Source organism: Maylandia zebra, linkage group LG17, assembly GCF_041146795.1.
Source record: "Maylandia zebra isolate NMK-2024a linkage group LG17, Mzebra_GT3a, whole genome shotgun sequence".
Lineage (NCBI taxonomy): Eukaryota > Metazoa > Chordata > Actinopteri > Cichliformes > Cichlidae > Maylandia > Maylandia zebra.
In genome coordinates, this window is record NC_135183.1 from 30525562 (window position 1) to 30543748 (window position 18187).

Below are 18187 nucleotides of genomic sequence, written 5' to 3' on the forward strand. Positions count from 1 at the left end.
TCATAGTCAGATCCCCAACTCACCTCTTTTTGAAGCAGAGGACTAGCAGCTCTACCTAGAATCCCTCCCAAATGACCAAACTCTTCACCCCCATCTCTGAGGGAGAGCTCAGACACCCTTCGGAGGAAGGTCATTTCCACTATTTGTATCCATGATCTCATTTTCTGTCACTACCCAGAACTTGTGAGGATGTGAATACAGATCTACCAGTAAATCAACAGCTTTGCTTTTACACTCAATTAAAACAATCAACGATTAATGCAAGCTGGCCAGATCAAAAATATGCAGACTTAAAAACGGGATGCAACCTACTAGTAAGCACAAACATAGTAGGCAATTGATTTAACTGTGTATAACTGTAGTTATCTGCTGGTTCTGCCATGTTATGACTCCACCTGCTACTAGCCCTACTACACGGCAGCACCCCGCTCTCTTTCTGTGATGGAAACTTGCAAACATGCAAGGTAAAAAAAGTAAGACAAGACTGCTGCACCATGCAGTACTCTTTGATGTAGAAGTGAGCAGGTGTATGTGTTCAGCGAACACTGGTATATAGCCACAAAAGCAAATGTGTAACCACGTTGTGCACAAGGCTGAGGACACTGGCCTGACAGGAAGGAAGGCTGCGGGTGATAGCGCTTCTAATGTTAGCCACACTGGGCAAAGTATGACATCATTTGTACGTATCAGCACAGTGCAAAGGGAAGCATTTCTCACAGACATTTAAAACATCATTTGGTTTTTAAATAATGGTAATCTTAAATACACAAGCACTATTTGTATGGCAAATGTTTAACCCTGACCATTGGTTGTTTAAATACTCATAAAACATTCAAAACCAATGTTAACTAGTCACCACTTGCAACAGAGAGCAGCGTCTCCAGTAACGTGCCTGTCGAAATGTGAAACAAAGTCACAATTTCTACTTCTAAGACCATGAAGTCACAATGAAAGTTGACCTTTGAGACAAAATGTTATGCATTCATCCAGTTAGCATGTGTGTTAAATTCCGTCCTAGCTGCTAATGGGGTTGCTAAATTATGGCCGAACATGTGTTTTATGGTGCAGACCTTTTATTACCAACTTGTAATCATGACATGGAAATATCATGACGTAAACCTAGATAATCTAATCAGTTCATTCTTGAGTCCAAGTTATATCTGAAATACTTAAAAGAAACTTCCTCAAGGTTTATATGATCAGGGTCAAAAAACAAACCCACCACCCACAGCTGTCTTTGACCCAGAGGCATAAAAACATCTCTCTCAAAACAATTTGTTTTTTGGCATTTTCCAAGAAAACATGAGCTCCATAAGTTCTGAGTGAGGGTGAGGGTGAGGTGACTACAAGTGGTGTGAGGCAGATTTTTTTTTAAATAATAGTTCTCATTACATTTTACATAATTGGTTACACAACCTGCCACCCTCTGACTTTTTAATCTGGCACCTCACAGTTACACTCATTTGCTCTGCAAGACACAGAGACAACCACACACAGAAAATTTCACATTATTGGAAGTAACTTATAATGTTCAAATTAAAAACAAAACATTATTCATCACATTTTTCTCAGTTAATAATTTAGCTAGAAATTTAGGTTCTTTCAATGCAACCCATTCATCTCATTTGTTGGGCAGCTCAGTGGAGCTGACGCTTACTGCAAATAATAATGCAAGTTGCGGGCTTTGGTTTGTGTAGGTAACCCTTTAATGTCTAATGTATCAGTCCGACAGATGTAAGTAAACGTAGAGTGAGAGAGTCCACATAAAAAGCAGGTTGTGAAAGGATCAAACACGAAACCTTCACCTACAAGAGTGTGGTTTGTGTCTCGTGTAAGTAAATGTGGTCCAGCAACTCTGTTACTGTCTATCACTGCCTATTACAGTAAATCAGCACTATTTAAGTCTGTTATTTTTAGACCGACTACACTATTTTCACATTTAAAAACACTGGTTAGGCTGAGGCAAAAAAACAAAACAACAAACAAGGCCCAGTCTTGCCTGAATTTTAGAGCACATCCTTTTATTTTTAAAGACATATACGATAAGCTTATGCCAAAAGAAGCAGTGACACTACAAGACTGAAAATAGAGGACTATTAACTCGTTTGAACTTTGAGCTCACAGCTTTATTTGAAACAGGATGCAACAGTGCAGCAGGTGCCTGGCAGCAATGACGCACACATGCACTTTTCTTATTCACAGTATTTGAAAGTGTTTAAACCAATGAAAGACACTTTTCAACACTGGGGGGAAAATAGCAAAGTAAAACTTTACCAACAGGCAATGGAAGCCAGATTCAAGAGTCCAATATTGGGCAAAACTGACATGCTGTTTAATGTTTTGTTCCCTAAATTTCCTCTAGAAAAAAAACAAAAAAAACAAAAAACAAAACAAAACACAGCTACGGTCAGTAAGTGCAGTGTATGCTTGCCTAATCCTTGTCATATACAAGTGTATACATTGTTTCACTTCCTCATCAAACCAAATTAACATCGGAGGTTTTGGATGCTGGCTGAAATGAGTCACTTTAGGTTTTACATTTGTAGCAGTAAGAGTTCACGAAACAGGTTTTATCTGCATATAAGGAAAGCTTACATAGCTAAAATGATGAGCTTAAAACGATGGGCTGTTAGACTAAACAGGTTAGAGGCCTTCAATGCTGTTCAAACTTCAAAAAGAGATGGAAAAGACAAGAAATTCCGCTTCTTTTTCCCCAATTTTGCTACTTGAAAACAAACCTACACATGACTGAAAGAGTCAGGTAGGGTTAGAAGAAGGTGCCTCATCATGGTGCGATCTTTAGCAAAGCAGTTCCCAGAGCTTGTTTTACAATATCATAACTAGACATGTCTTCAGTCAAGACAGAAAACTGCATTATAAAACAAACTTCTTCATTTTTCCATCCTACTCACTTCTAATACAAACTGACAGTCGGATCATGTGTCTTTGGGATCTCTAATGAAAACATGAGCACAGGAGGAGACCTCCTTCACAAGTCTCGTATCTTGTGATGTGTAACACTAGCTGCTCTCCTCCTATCTGGGTGCTTCATGTTTCATGATGGGAGTAGGTTACCTCTCTGGGCTGGGTGAGAGGGCACATGTGTGCATGCCTGCAGGAAACATGAGGCTGCACGGACGGCAATAGAGAGTCAAAGGTGTTCTAGGGTGATTTCCTGACTATCTCAAGTCACACCAAACAACCTTACAGTTGATCTACCGTAAACCCTTATAAACAGACAGCAAATTGGACATTTAACTGTGATGTTTGTTTAAGCTGAACAGTTTGTTAGACAAGACAAATCAAATGAGCAAGACTTTCCAAAAAAACAAAAAAAAACAAAAAACACAACAGCTTCTTGGTTGTCTGTAGCAGTTTCACTTAAATACAGGCTTTAAATGAAGTTATATTTACAACTCTAAACATAGAAAAGGGCCTTTGTGGTTGGAGGACGCAGCCAGTGTCATCTGTTTTTAAGTTTTACAACTAGGCTTCAACAACATGCAAAACACAAGTTAATTTTATCAAAACAACCACACGCTAAACTTCAGTCCCTTCATGTGAGAAAAACTCAAAACTGCAAGCCAGTCAATTCAGAAATCCATCCATCTGTCAAGCCTCACATCTCATTATTTGGACAAATAATTGAGTGTAATGATGCCCATTAAACTGATCAGAGCAATCAGGAATGCATTCAGATACTAAAAGCCATGAAGTTAAAATCTGGCTTAAACTGTGTCTGCCAAATTTGAGATCTGCCACAAAATATTCCATGTTTATGACACATCCATCTAGAGTAACTCATAAGCAGGAGTCAGGTTAATTTTCAGTAGTGGAAAGCCTTCAGTGCTGCTCTACATCCCAGTAAGTATTGAGGTATAAACTACAAATACCTCAATGAGAGACCAAAGCGAGCAATAATCATAAAACACACCTGTCTTCCATCTCATAGGCCTGATTCTACAGCCACAGGAAGAATGTAACGTGTGCATGTAGATCATTCGTGTGTTCATAATTTAGGACCAAGCATCTGCACGTTTCCCTTGTACAATTTTCACTGAGCATTATTATTACTACGCTTCAATAAATAAATATATTCATACAAAATGCCTCAGGTAAGCAGCTTTTCTGCCTTAGGCACAACTTGAAAGCAAACTCGAATCATCTCATATGCATGTCCAACATTTGGATGCTTCATCAAATTTGCACTGAAACAAACAAAAACAGAATATAACAATGCATACATACATCTACTACTACTACTAATAATAATAATAATAAATTCATAATGCCTATAAACAAAACAAAAATTGTAATGTTATTAGTTCACTTTGCCTTTTACGTGTCTTTTTGTGGACAGCGGGTTTCATTAAAATACAAGTGCAAAGAGCTGGAGAAACTATTCAAAGAAAGATTATGTCCATTGACTTAAGTTTGTACAGCAGTTGTAGCTACACTAGATAATTAGTTATTACTGCAGCTTGTTTTGATTGTATGATTGGTGGCTACTGGCATAGTTACTATACTGCACATAAAAAGGAAAAGTGTAGCCACTGTGATTTCATGCCTCTCTGTTGAGGCAGATGATGTTTCACTGTCAGCTGACACCATGTTTTGGACCCAGAGGAGACCATATTTGTACATGTGAGTGGAGACTGTACAGCTGAAATGCAGACCTGCATGTGTGGTACTTATTGCTAACAGGTTAACGTGTGTTTTATGGCATCATGTTTGTGTATTTGCAACCAATGCAAACGTACTAGCGTGCATTCTTCCAACAACTCAGCAGCATGTAGTTCGACATTTAAGCTGTAAAGTAAGCTTAAACAAGGAAGGGAGAGGCAGGGGAGTTTACCACAAAAGTGACAGGGGCTAAAAAACATCAAAGACTAGAAATAAAAACAAATAAAAATAAAATAAAACAGCATGAGAAGCACAGATACATTGCTCAAGTTCATCAGAAAGTAGACATGTCTGTGCAAACGATGCTCCGCCCCCTCCTCCCCCACTAACATGTAGCAGGTGAGAAAGACGACCATGTGTAGAGCTACTTTACAGCTGTAAATGAAAACACTGCTAACACTGACACGGGTTGGAAGGAGACTCTCTACCGTGGCAACAACTTAAATAAAGACATGAAAGACCACAAAAAAGAAAAACCCTTTATCCCAGAACAAACAGAAAAAGAAACGAAGCGAGGAGGAAGGAAATTAATCACACAGACCCAGACCCCAGCACAGACACAGCTCACCGTTACACTTCTTTCAGAGAGGCAATGAGTAACCAGGTACATAAGATCTTCAGCATTAGTTAATGTTAGTTTAGACTGATTACTACAGACTATATTCAGACATTAAAATAATAACAGTATGACAATATGTAAATTATTCGATTTTAAACAAAAAATGTATATATATTTTTACCTGAAACCTGATTTATGAAGAATGTCTGATTATAATAACCTTTAACTGTAACCTACAAGTCTTTAGGCACTACTGTCCTGTATTTACTTTTGGTATCGGATTGATACCGAAAGACTCAGACGGACTGCAAGTCACAGACACCAACATCCTTTGTCAGATAATTACAGTGAAAATATTTGAAATGGCACTGAAACAAACAAACATTGCTCACAGGTCCAGTTCAGTGCGTCGAATTAATAAAGGTGAGGCCTCGCAAGTAACTAAGGTTACAGCTCCTTTGTCACGGTAGCTGCCAATCAAAACAGGCACATCCCTAAATTTAAGCCTTCAGATGAGTGTTGCACAGGGTAGTATTCTAGAGAAAAATACTTTTGTTTAATTTGGGGTCTTACTCACTTTTGGAACCTGTGGCCATTAGAGGAACTGGAATTTTTGACACTACCATGATGGCTTTAATTTCATTTTTTTAAGTTGCTGATGGATATGAAAGCCCGTTTCCGCCACACAAAGAAAAAAATTTCGAGAAAATAACTCAAAATTTCAAGTTATTAACTACACATTTCGAGAAAAGTAGCTCGAAATTTTGACTTTTCTCCAAATTTTTAGTTAATGACTCAAAATTTCGAGTTAGCGCTGCCAATCAGTAATCTACGTGAATGACGTCATTTCCTTGTTACCCGGAAACTGAAGCCCTCAGCTACAAATGCTACAGCTAAGCTACCAATATTACAGCCAGTCATGAATGCACAAATTGCTGATTATTTTCAGCATGGCTTCACAAATGATGAAATCCTTGTGTTATTAGCTGAACAACATGGCGTTACTATCAGCAAACGTACTCTCAAAAGCGCCAATTTGTTGCGATCCAGTTTTGAGGGTGCATACCACGTAGATTACTGATTGGCAGAGCCAACTCGAAATTGCCCCAAAAATGTGTATTTTTTGGGCAATTTTGTGTCACCCCTAGTCAGTGGCAACTTGTTGGACTGGAAAACACAGTCCAACAAACACACACACCACGAATACCAACCACAGACTTTGTTCACTTGACGCGCGCACACACAAACACCAAGTGTTTGCTACTTGTCTGACCTTCTCAAAAGGGAAGTATTGCTTTTTTCACAGTCTCATTTTTCCATCTGTCTCTCTTTTTCAGACAGTGAACAGAACTCATGAACTGCTGTTGCCATCTGAGCAGAGCAGCTCTGTGTGTAAGCTTGACTAAAGACACCCTCATAACCGTCTGTGTGAGGTTTCAAGAATCTCCTCCATTTCATTCAGAGGGCACTCAGACACAGGACTCACCTCTGTTTGGGCCGTGTAGCTTGACTGGAGACTGTTGAAACCAGACGACTGTAAAACAGAAAGAGTGTCGTTTCAGACTACTTGCAATGAAACGATCGCATTTGAGGTTCAAAGCAACAGCAGGTGTTTGTGTGCATCTCAGGCTCTCACGTACTATACTGGCTTTCTGGTCACTAGGGTTGCAAAATTCCCGGAATTTTCAAAGATGGAATCTTTCCATGGGAATTAACGGGAATTAACGGGAATTTATGGGAATAAACGGGAATTAACGGGAATTTATGGGAATAAAGTGGGAATTTTCAAAATTGAAGGTTGGCTCTTCTTAGGGAACTTAAATATAGTTGAGGAAAGTATATTTTAGCATAATATTGACAAAAACAAACAAATGCAATTCAAATACACTTGAATATCCATGCCATTCCTTAATCACATGTACAGAGCACAAGCTTGCTGCATGGCTATTGAGACCACCTACTGGCACTGTGCATGCCTCCATCACATGTACACATGGACCACACTTTTGAGCCTGAAGGACAAAGAGTATTAAAGGCACACATTTGAGCCTATGGACTTAACAAGTGAGGTAAGTTTTGATGATATTATGGGAAAATATATTCATTAAATGTTTAAATTGTGAATATCACATAAAATGTATTAATCTGGTAGATAGCAATCTGATAAGATGCTAAATAAAATGCTAGCATCTGATCAGATGCTAAATAAAATGCTAGCATCTAATCAGATGCTAAATAAAATGCTAGCATCTAATCAGATGCTAAATAAAATGCTAGCATCTAATCAGATGCTAAATAAAATGCTAGCATCTAATCAGATGCTAAATAAAATGCTAGCATCTAATCAGATGCTAAATAAAATGCTAGCATCTAATCAGATGCTAAATAAAATGCTAGCATCTAATCAGATGCTAAATAAAATGCTAGCATCTAATCAGATGCTAAATAAAATGCTAGCATCTGTTAGATGCTAAATAAAATGCTAGCATCTGTTAGATGCTAAATAAAATGCTAGCATCTGTTAGATGCTAAATAAGCCATAGCTAGTATAACATAAAGAAGATGCTAGCTTCCTCATTTGGTTGTTTTGTTTTGAAGATCATTCCAGTTGTTTAGCTAGCCTTACTATTTATATCTGTTTATTATCATATTGCAATTGTATTATTACGATCTCTTGCATTGCATTAGCATTTTTACAAGCTCTTGTTTTATTTTACAGAAAAATGCCACGTGCGCTATCTGATGTGTGGAGACATTTTACACCAGCTAATGTACAAGGGAAATCTGTATATATGTGTAAGTATTGTGATAAGACGTACGTGAAGAATGCCACAAAAATGCAGCAGCACATTGCAAAGTGCAAAAAAATTCCTCAAGGCCCAACACATGCAGCAGCCAGGAGTTCCACTCAAGGGGAAAATGAATCTGTTTCAGCTGTATCAGAGTCAGATACCCACTCATCAGCTCCTGGTCCCTCTGGCATCAGAGGATTCTTTGATTTTATGGATGACACTAGCCAGAAAAACGCAGATGAGTGTTTCGCTCGTGCAATCTATGCAACTGGCTCACCCCTGATGCTGACATCCAATGTGTACTGGAAGAGATTTTTGAATGTTCTCCGACCAGCATACATTCCCCCAACCAGACATGCATTGTCTACTCATCTACTGGATGAAGAGTTCAGTCGAGTTCAAGCAAAGGTGAAACAGACCATTGACCAAGCTGACTGTATTTCAGTCATCTCTGATGGATGGTCCAATATCAGGGGACAAGGAATTATTAACTACATAATCACCACTCCTCAGCCTGTGTTCTACAAGAGTGTAGACATAAAGGAAAACAGACACACAGGCCAATACATTGCAGATGAGCTAAAAGTGATCATCAATGACCTTGGACCAGATAAGGTTTTTGCACTGGTCACTGACAATGCAGCCAACATGAAGGTTGCCTGGGCACATGTGGAGGAGACCTACCCTCATATAACTACTATTGGCTGTGCAGCCCATACACTAAACCTTCTCCTAAAAGACATAATGGCACTAAAAACAATGGACACTCTGAATAAGAGAGTGAAGCAAGTTCTGAAATATGTTAAAGGCAAACAAGTAACTTCCGCTACATTTCTGTCAAAGCAAAAGGAAAAGAACAAGAGTACTACACTGAAGCTTCCCAGCATAACGCGATGGGGTGGTGTTGTTATCATGTTTGACAGCCTTCTGGAGGGAAAGGAGTCTCTGCAAGAGATGGCCATATCCCAGTCTGTAGGCATCGACAGTGACATCAAGAAGGTCATCTTGGATGATGTGTTCTGGGAAAGAGTATCTAGCAGTCAGAAAATCCTCAAACCTATTGCAGCAGCAATAGCGAAGATAGAGGGGGATGGTGCCATCTTGTCAGATGTCCAGTGCCTTTTTGCAGAACTCAAAGAAGAAATCCAGACAATTCTGCCCACTTCCCTACTACTGAAAGCAGAGGAAACGGCTGTGGTCAAGTCATTGGAACAGCGGAGGGAGTTCTGCATGAAGCCAGTGCATGCAGCAGCATACATGCTGGACCCCAAATATGACAAGGGCATACTTTCCGGGGAAGAGATCAACGGTGCCTATGCGGTCATTACAGCCATGTCTGACCACCTGGGTCTCGATAAAGGCAAAGTTCTAGGCAGTTTGGCAAAGTATCGAACAAAGCAAGGCCTTTGGAAAGGGGATGGAATATGGCAGTCATGCCAGCACATATCTGCAGCCACCTGGTGGAAGGGACTATGTGAATCTGAGGCCCTTGCACCTGTAGCCTCCATCCTCCTCCAAATCCCACCATCATCAGCCGCCTCCGAGCGCAACTGGTCACTGTTTGGGAACACCCACACAAAGGTTCGCAACAGGCTCACAAATGTGAGAGTGGAAAAGCTGGTCGGCATTCGGGCAAACCTACGGCTCTTTGAGCCTGACACAGATCCATCCTCAACAAAGCTGGAAAGTGACACTGAAGAGGAAGACTCAGAGTTGGATGCTGAGGAAGTGGACATGTTGTTGGATGATGATGATGAGGTCCAGGAAGAGTCTATTGACTGAGCAAAAATGAGAAAAGAGGATTGCTTGAAGGAAGATTTGAATGTTTAATGGGACGTTTTGGAGGATAAGTGGCATTTTTCATTTAACCTTTTGAATGGGACTTTGTGGAGATTTTTGGACAGGGGGCATTTTTGAATGAGCGGGGTTAGGGGATGGTAATATTGAACTCAACATTTCTGTTTTTATTCATCCATAAAACAAGTTATTGAAACGTGTTCTATTCTACTGTACTTACAAATAAATCTGTTTAAATATCTGTTGAAAACATTTTGCATGGAGGTTTTCTTATGATTTCTGTTTATATTTATGCTTGGAAATAATATATTCCCAGTTAGTTCTCCTAAATTCCCATTAATTTCCATAATTCCCATTATTTCCATGGACAGTTTCCAATATGGAATATTTCCAAAATTCCCAAGCTTAACTTACCATGGAAATTTACCGGAAACTTTTCGGAAATTTACCGGAAATTTTCCGCCCCTTTGCAACCCTACTGGTCACTCACTAAAATGGGGCTCTAATGCATGTGCAAGTGCCTCCTGAGCACTGTGTAATTGGACTTTGGCATGGGTCCATGTCACGAGACTCCACAGGGGGGGTTAAAAAGCAGCGTGTATCATTTGCTGAACTTCAAATGAACACAAACACAGAAAGTCTGCCTGCAGACAGTATGAATTCTCAGAAACTGTAATGATTAACAACAGGCAGCAAGGGACCCAAATATTCAACCTAACAGGGCAGCTCTTGTTTAAAGTCAAGAGAAGGATTGGAATAATCACAATCATCCTCACAATTCTTCCTTCATCATCGACATGCTGTCGTTATTGCCATCAATTTACCCTCAACAATAACCTTCCAGGTAATAACAGGGCAGGCAGTCCCAGCATGTCCTGAAGTAATTCCTAAAACGCCACACTTTCCCCCTAGAATCAGAGTTTTACGACTCAGAAAATTATGAGAAAATTGCATTTACATTTAAACCAATCAGACTCAGATAAAAATAAACAAACAAACAAACTCAGGTAATTTGTGCTAGTAAATGATCAGATATGATTAGCATTATTACATTATTGTAATGTCATACTGAAGTGATGGACAACAGTAAAAACCCTTCGCAATTACCCAAGTTAAAGAATGACTTGTAACCTCAGGGAGTCATGAAATGATCTCCTTATCGCATTAAGAGAGATAAGACAGGATGCTTATTTAAAAAAAAAAGTTTGCAACACAGCTGAGACCTTATGACTTTAGATATGAGGCTTTGTGGTAAGTTTCACTTATAGTCCAGTATTTTGTTTCACAGTGATGAAGATGTATCCCAAATGGGGGAAGAAGAAGCACGAAACAATCACGCTGGTTGGTTACCTTAGCTTAGATGTGTAAAAGAGGGGAACCTGCCCTTTGCTGCCAAAAAGCCAATCTAAGATCTCAATCACTTTGAATTGCAAAACCTTGCAAGAGGCGTCCGATGCTCCTGTCAGTTTGGCTGCACTTCCTGTTCACAATAATATTCTTATCAGCTCGTGATGTGTGACCAGTTTGCAGAACTTTCATACAGAGAGCTCTTTTCTGAGAAAAATTATTAAAAGCACCTGTGTGTGTACATCAGCTGGCACCAGTAGGATAATGCACAGAGCTGTATCAATCCAAGCAGAACTACAGCGTTTAGCACGGATCCTCATCGGGTCCAGAGTCAAAATGCTCCCACTGGTAAAACCTGATGTACTGAAATGCCTACCAGCTCTCAGGACATAACCTCTTGATCCACCACTAAATATTAAACATTTGATTTTATTTCTTTTATGTAGGTGGATTTTCTTCCATTTAACATGTGCTCATTAGAGACCTCCAGCTGTCAAGAGGAGACTATATTGAGCTTTAATTACACACAGTTCTCATAAACTTTATAGAGTCTTTGACAAGTGGCATTTATAACCAGAGCATTAATGAGATCTAGCTCACAATTCACAAGCTACTGCCTGTAAAAACAGCAAATGTAACCTTGACCTTGAGCACAACTTGGGTAAAGATCCGTTTGATAAGGTCACTGGTCCTTCACCAAATTGAGGACAAGTCCTCAGACCCCATTAAGTCTTAGGGGAGATGGTTTTGCAGTGATTTGAGTTTGTGCCACACAGCAAGGAGCTGCTGGGCTCAAACACCTTTTCTGAGGAGTCTGGCTGCTCTGTTTGGCTTTCCTGTCCAACTACTGCTTAAACAGGTGAGTCTAAACTGGTTGACGGTCTATTAGCAGTCTGATGGACTGTTGACCTGTCCATGATGTAACCCACCTTTCACCCTATATCTAAAACTGCCCATTTTTCTTCTTTAATGTTGCTGTGCATTTTGACTGCTGATTTAGTATATCACAAAAAAAAGTTATCTTTTTACCCAGACTATTTTGTCCTCATAATCACTGAAAGCTATAATCGCCACTGAGATTAAGCTCAGAATAAATGGCCCAGTCCTAGTGGATTCGGGACGTTTATAGAACAAGAATTTCCAGAGGCATTACTAAGTGTTTCCTTGTTCTTATTTTGTATTAAAGCAGCATTCAGACTTAACAGGATGCGTGCATTTCTGTGACTTCCTGTGTAAACTGTTGGAGTCCCAACTGCAGCTTCTGGTCACTGCCACCTTGTTACTGACTGCTCTTTTAGCTGCAGTACAGCTAAGGTGATAACAAAGAAATGGTTAAGTGATTATGAGGTCAACTGACCTTTCTGCTCACAATCACCACTGCAGTGACTTTATTTCTACGCATGATATCACTTCCATGCAGGCCAAGCTGCAGCCGTAGCATAAAATAATATAGCAGATGAGTGTGTGATATAACCATGTTGCAGCTGATGATATAACAAGCTCTGCAGGCAGATTCACGCTCCACAAAACAAAATGCAATCCATCGTCTCAGAGCTCCTCAAAGAGACAAATAAATGAAGGGGGAATGCAACAAGGAGACAACTAAGGCGACTAGGTGAGGATGAGATTGAGATGCAGAGAATGCACTCTCACGTGTGCAAAAGTAGAAACTATTTACAGAAACACTGCTTTTATTTTAAATTACTTTAATTACTAAAGCTAGAAATAACAGCCCAGAGAACATATGCAAGAAGTGGGATCTCTCTTTAGCCAGCCTTGGGCATGCCTTCATCCACACTTTGTCAGGTGAAGACAAATGACAATTAAGGCCTTGCAGGACCAAGAGACTCTTGCAATGTCCAAAGGGTGTAAAAATATACAGAAGGCCACTCAACGAGGGAGTCACTCTCTACAAGTCACATTTGTGTGTGCACACAACGATGCGGTGCAGATACATGGTCTGACTTGTAGTAGTGGACCAGCAGATGATTAATCAGTGTTTTAAAGGCACACGAGCTGCCGAGTCCTACCCTGTTTGTGTGTCTGGGCATTAACAGGAATCCCATGTGTGTGCAACACCACAGTGAATATGCAACATAACACAAAAGTGAGCTATTTTCTGTCAGGAAGAAAACAAACAAACTGCACTTCTGAACCACAGCTTCCTGCAGCGAGGCAGGAAAACGAGCACTGATCTGCCTTGCTCAAAGGCACTTCATAATGGATTTAAGTGAGATCTCTGATATCATTCCCAGTTTTTTTCTTGTTAAACAGGTAGTTCCTAGTAGCTCCTTTTGGGGAAAACCCATTCCTGTTGATGATCATATGACTAACACAACCCTACTGAGTCTAAGAAAACTATATTTCTCTACCCCGAATACAAGGCCCTACAGTATAAGCTGTACATGGGGTTCACAGCAAGCGAGATTAAAGGTTTGCTTAGCTGTTGCACAAGTCACATACTTGCAGTTTGATTAAAAAAATAAAAATAAAAATAAAAATGTTCCACTCCTGGCTGAATTGCAAACACAGTCAGGTATAACTGCTCCAACAGCGGAAAAAACTCAGCAGCTGATCATTTTTACTGCTGTTGTCACCGTGTTTGTAAGGATAATCAGGATAATCTGATCTGCTTCTTCAGCGTGTACGGCTTAATAGGAAAAAGTGATTTTTAGGCTTAAAAGCAACTCAACCGGTGCGACACAGCGGACTAATTTAGAGGTCGAATTATGACTGCAGATAGAAATCTGGGTGAGCGATGACTTTGTTGGTCAGACATTGGAGCAGACAGACAGGCTCAACGATAAACTTGTTGGATAATCAGTAGGCCTGCCAAACTGAGAGCCTGACCCCCTGCAGAAGCCTGCAGCAGTTTCACTTCTCTGACACAGTCACTAACAGGTTTTAAAGCAGAGTAAAATAGAGTAGAAGAGACAGATAAAGATTTGAATAATGTAGATGAGCACGAGGCGAACTGCTGTTACTGGCCTATCACATATATTGGCACATCTGTTAGTCGAGATACACAGATATGAAGGACATGCACGGACATTTGTATTGTTGTTTTTTTTTAAATAGAGTGGCTGTAGCCCTCAGCAATATCTGCAGCACATGCAGCAGAGTACATCACAGCTTAGCAGACTATGGGCACCCTGATGGCTTCCGATTACCTGTATGCCTGCAAGCAGTTGGCTGGTTAAAAGAAATGCAATGTTTATGGACAGCCACAAAAAACAGACAAAATTATAGCTGCTTAGATGCATGTTTTAATTGATTTAAAAGACTGTGTAGGAGGGCACTAATATTTTTTGTGCCATTTTATGTCCTATACGCTACCTTTCACTGTATTTGCTGCTTTTTTAAATATTGTGTTTGTATAGCTTGAACCAGATTTGATATAAATGGGTCTTCGTAGTTAAATAAAGTGAAAAAGCATTTGCCTCCTTCTAGACTTCTTCCTGTTTTTGCTTGATACGTGTGCATGTTTCAGCTCAAATACATTTTACATATCAGGCAAAGATAAACCTAGTAAAGAAAAATCTGATTTTAAATCATTTGTTATGCGTTTCACGTTACTGTGGAGGAATTTTGGCTCATTCTTCTTTGCAGAGTTGTTTTAAATCAACCACACTGGAGAGTTTTCCCAAGTATGAACAGCCTGTTTAAGGTCAAAGCATCTCAATCAGATTCAAGTCTATTTGGAGGTGGACTTGGTGTGTTTTGGAAAATTTGCATAACCAAAGCGAGCTTGAGACACAAACTGATGGCCGGACATTCTCCTTCAGGATTTTCCAGTATAGAGCAGAATCCATAATTACATCAATCACGGGACGCTGTCCAGGTCCTGAAGAAGCAAAGCAGCCCCAGACCATCACAGTACCATGTTTGAATGTTGATCATGTTTACACAGGAAGTCACAGAAACACACATCATGACGTTCATTTTGTGAAATGCTGTGTTAGTTTTATGCTGGATGTAACAGGACTCAGACATTTCAAAGCGTTCAGCTGGTGTTCAACTGGTGCACTCTTGGAGTATTTTTTTTATTTTTTTTTTAAAATAGGCTGGCCACTCCTGGGAAGGGTCAACACCATTTCAGGTTCTCTCCATTTTTGGATAATGGTTCTCACTGTCCTTCGCTGAAGTCTCAAATCCTTAGAAATAACCTTTTCCAGACTGAAGATGTCAACAACTTTGCTTCGCATCAGTTCTTCAGTTTCACTTTAGATTGTGAGACGAAGAGTTTCTTTTTGAGATCTTTTAGCCTTCTTCATGTTGTCAGACAGGTTCTAGAGAAGCGATTTCACGAGTCAACAGACCTGGCAGTAGGGCTGGGCCATATTATACCGTTCACGGTAATACCGGTATAATGTTAGGCAACGATAGGAAAATGAAATATCGCGATAGAATGGGAGTAAAACGCGCATGCGCAGTGCCTTTGTTTTCATACGCACATGGCCGATTGTTGAGTGAAACAGATGAACCAGAATTGGTTTGTAAAAATGGTGCAACTTCCGTGATGTGGAACTGGTTTGGTTGTTGTCCGTCAGATACACGACAAAGCACATTTTTTTGCAGAACATGCAAGCGGCCGTCATTATTGTCGTATTTGTCGGACTAAGATGCTCTTATATGTGGGAGTAATCTGGGTCCTAAACTCCGTATGTTTCAGGTCAAACAACACTGCAGCATCACTGAGAGTTAAAAACTGTCAAAATTCTTTCATCTTTAATAAAACGATCAACATTGCTGCTTTACCAGGTGTAACTATAAAGTTTAACTTCCAGGCATCCATGAAAACAAGTTATTACATTTAACGGAGTTAGAAGTTAGCAGGAAGCTAGCGGAAGTTAGCTCGCTAGTTTCGCTAGTTACCTAAACATGATATAGCATGTTCTGACGGAGAGATTTCTGAAAAAAATCAAACGTACAGCTCTGCTATCACTTCCAACACAAATGAAGACAGGAAACTAAACAGCATTGACGTTTGTAGGGTTACTGAAGTTGGGCTAGCTGCTATATAATGATGTGCTACGTGATCGCTAGCGACACAGCTATGTTAGCATAACATAAACAGTGAAGCTGGAGGACGAACACTAACACTTTTCCACTTATAAAAGTTAACATGAAGGTTCCTCATGGTTAGAGACAAATGCAATCGCATGGCAGGATGCTGTACACGGACCAAACTTCAGTCAGGAGAACAACTGAGATAATCCATCCACAATACGAGGTTAGTCATTAATATACTGCAACAACATGGGAATAGAGCAGCTGCCAGAGAATTCAACATTAATGAATCAATGGTACAGAAGTGGAGGAAGCAAGAAGAATGAGTTTAATAAAGTTTGATTTATCTGACTGCTTTGTTTCGCTTAATGTGCCTTATAATCCCGTGCACCTTATGGTCCGAAAAATGCGTACTGCACACTGCAGTTTAATGTTGCAAAGCACCTCTTTTTAACTTCAGTGGATATTATACATGGTTATGCTCAGGATATGTCAGCCCATTTCTACTGGAAATGTCTTTTGGTTAAACTTTCAGCAAGGAATTTGCATTTGCACTGTTACATTTTTATAAAGCTTTAATGTACATAAAAACCAGCTTCTTGTTTAAGTGAAAATAAATGGAAGGTTGTCTTTTTGCGCTAGTAATGTTGTGGAGTTGTATTTTGTCTCGCATCAATTATATCGTCAGTTATATCGTTATCGCAAATTTTCAAATATATATCGTGATAAATATTTTTGGCCATATCGCCCTGCTCTACCTGACAGTAATTAGGCCTGGGTGTGGCTAGTTAAATTGAACTCAGCTGGCCAAAAAAAAAGTGGTTAATCACATGGGGGCAATTATTTTTTTACATAACTTCAGGTAGATTTGGATAGCTTTTTCTCTTAATAAATGATACCATGACTTAAAAACTGTATTTTGTTTTCACTCAGCTTATCACTGTCTAATATAAAAATTTGTTGACCTGAAACATGCAAGTGTGACAAATGTGCAAATAAATAAAATAAAATAAAAAAGCAGGCAAATACTTTCACACAGCAGTTTAGCTTGAATAGTAAATCAGTCAGAGCCTAACAAAATGCCATGCAATAAACGGTATTACTATAAAGGTGATAGTTAAGAGCAACCCTACTTGCCTATTTTATTTTTTATACAAGTTTGATTGCTTTCTCAGTTGATTTTTTATCTTTTTACTTGCTATAGAAATACTGTTAGAAAAGATTGTACTAAAAATCTTATTCTTAATAACATTGATGTGGAAGATTTAAAAATAGCAAAGAGGTAGAGGAAGTAAAACACAGGCTAAAAATGTCAACGTTTGCATTACTGTGAAGTAAAGCTCGGTCCACTATGAGTGGGGAAACACATGCAGCTAATTTTGATGCTAGCTGGCATGTAGCTGGAAGCAGCCACTGTGCTTTCGGGCAGTCTTCGTGGTTATCTTGGTTCATATACAGACAGTCCTCCTCCCTTCTGCCAGGCTATATGTTAGCTGAGCCACCGGCAGGCATAACAGCCCACACAGCTGTCTTTAACCCCGAAACCCTGATTACTGCCGTCTAAACGCGCCGTGCAGTCGCTCAGTCTTACCTCTTTGACTGCGAAGGCGGCTCCAAGTCCACAGACAGAGCTCAGGCGCGCTTTCTAAGCGTAGTTTATAATGAACTTGAGCTAGCCAGCCTTGTCCATTGTCTGGAGGAGATGCTGAGTATCTGCTCGCCAGTGTTTCAAGCATTAGCCTTTCCCTTTCTGTCTCTCACTGTAAAAATACTACTTCGGCCCCCTTACCGTAAACCGCCGCATAAAGGCGCAGTTATATTTTCAGCAAATAATCGCCATCGATGGTTGGCAAATAGGAAAGAAGACTAGGGTCACACATGAATACAATAAGTATTTCGAAAGTCAAAAAACGAAAAAATACAGGGTTAAAATTTTAAATACCATCACGACGAATAGGATATAATCAGAAACGCCGGGGGGGGGAATAAAAAGAACTTT

At 39.7% G+C, this 18187-nt stretch overlaps 1 protein-coding gene across 4 annotated transcripts in view; it reads right to left on the reverse strand.

Moving 5' to 3' along the window:
- LOC101479985 (protein PHTF2) overlaps window positions 1-17947 on the reverse strand; it is a 58547-nt gene extending 40600 nt beyond the window's left edge. For 2 of the 4 annotated variants that reach the window (XM_014409603.4, XM_014409600.4), the window contains exons 1-2: window positions 17780-17947; window positions 6729-6776 (exon numbers count right to left, since the gene is read on the reverse strand). The gene's annotated coding sequence lies outside the window, so the exon portion shown is untranslated. The remainder of the gene's footprint in view (window positions 1-6728; window positions 6777-17779) is intronic. The other 2 variants (XM_014409602.4, XM_014409601.4) reach the window with 2 other exon arrangements.
- Window positions 17948-18187: the final 240 nt, after the last annotated feature.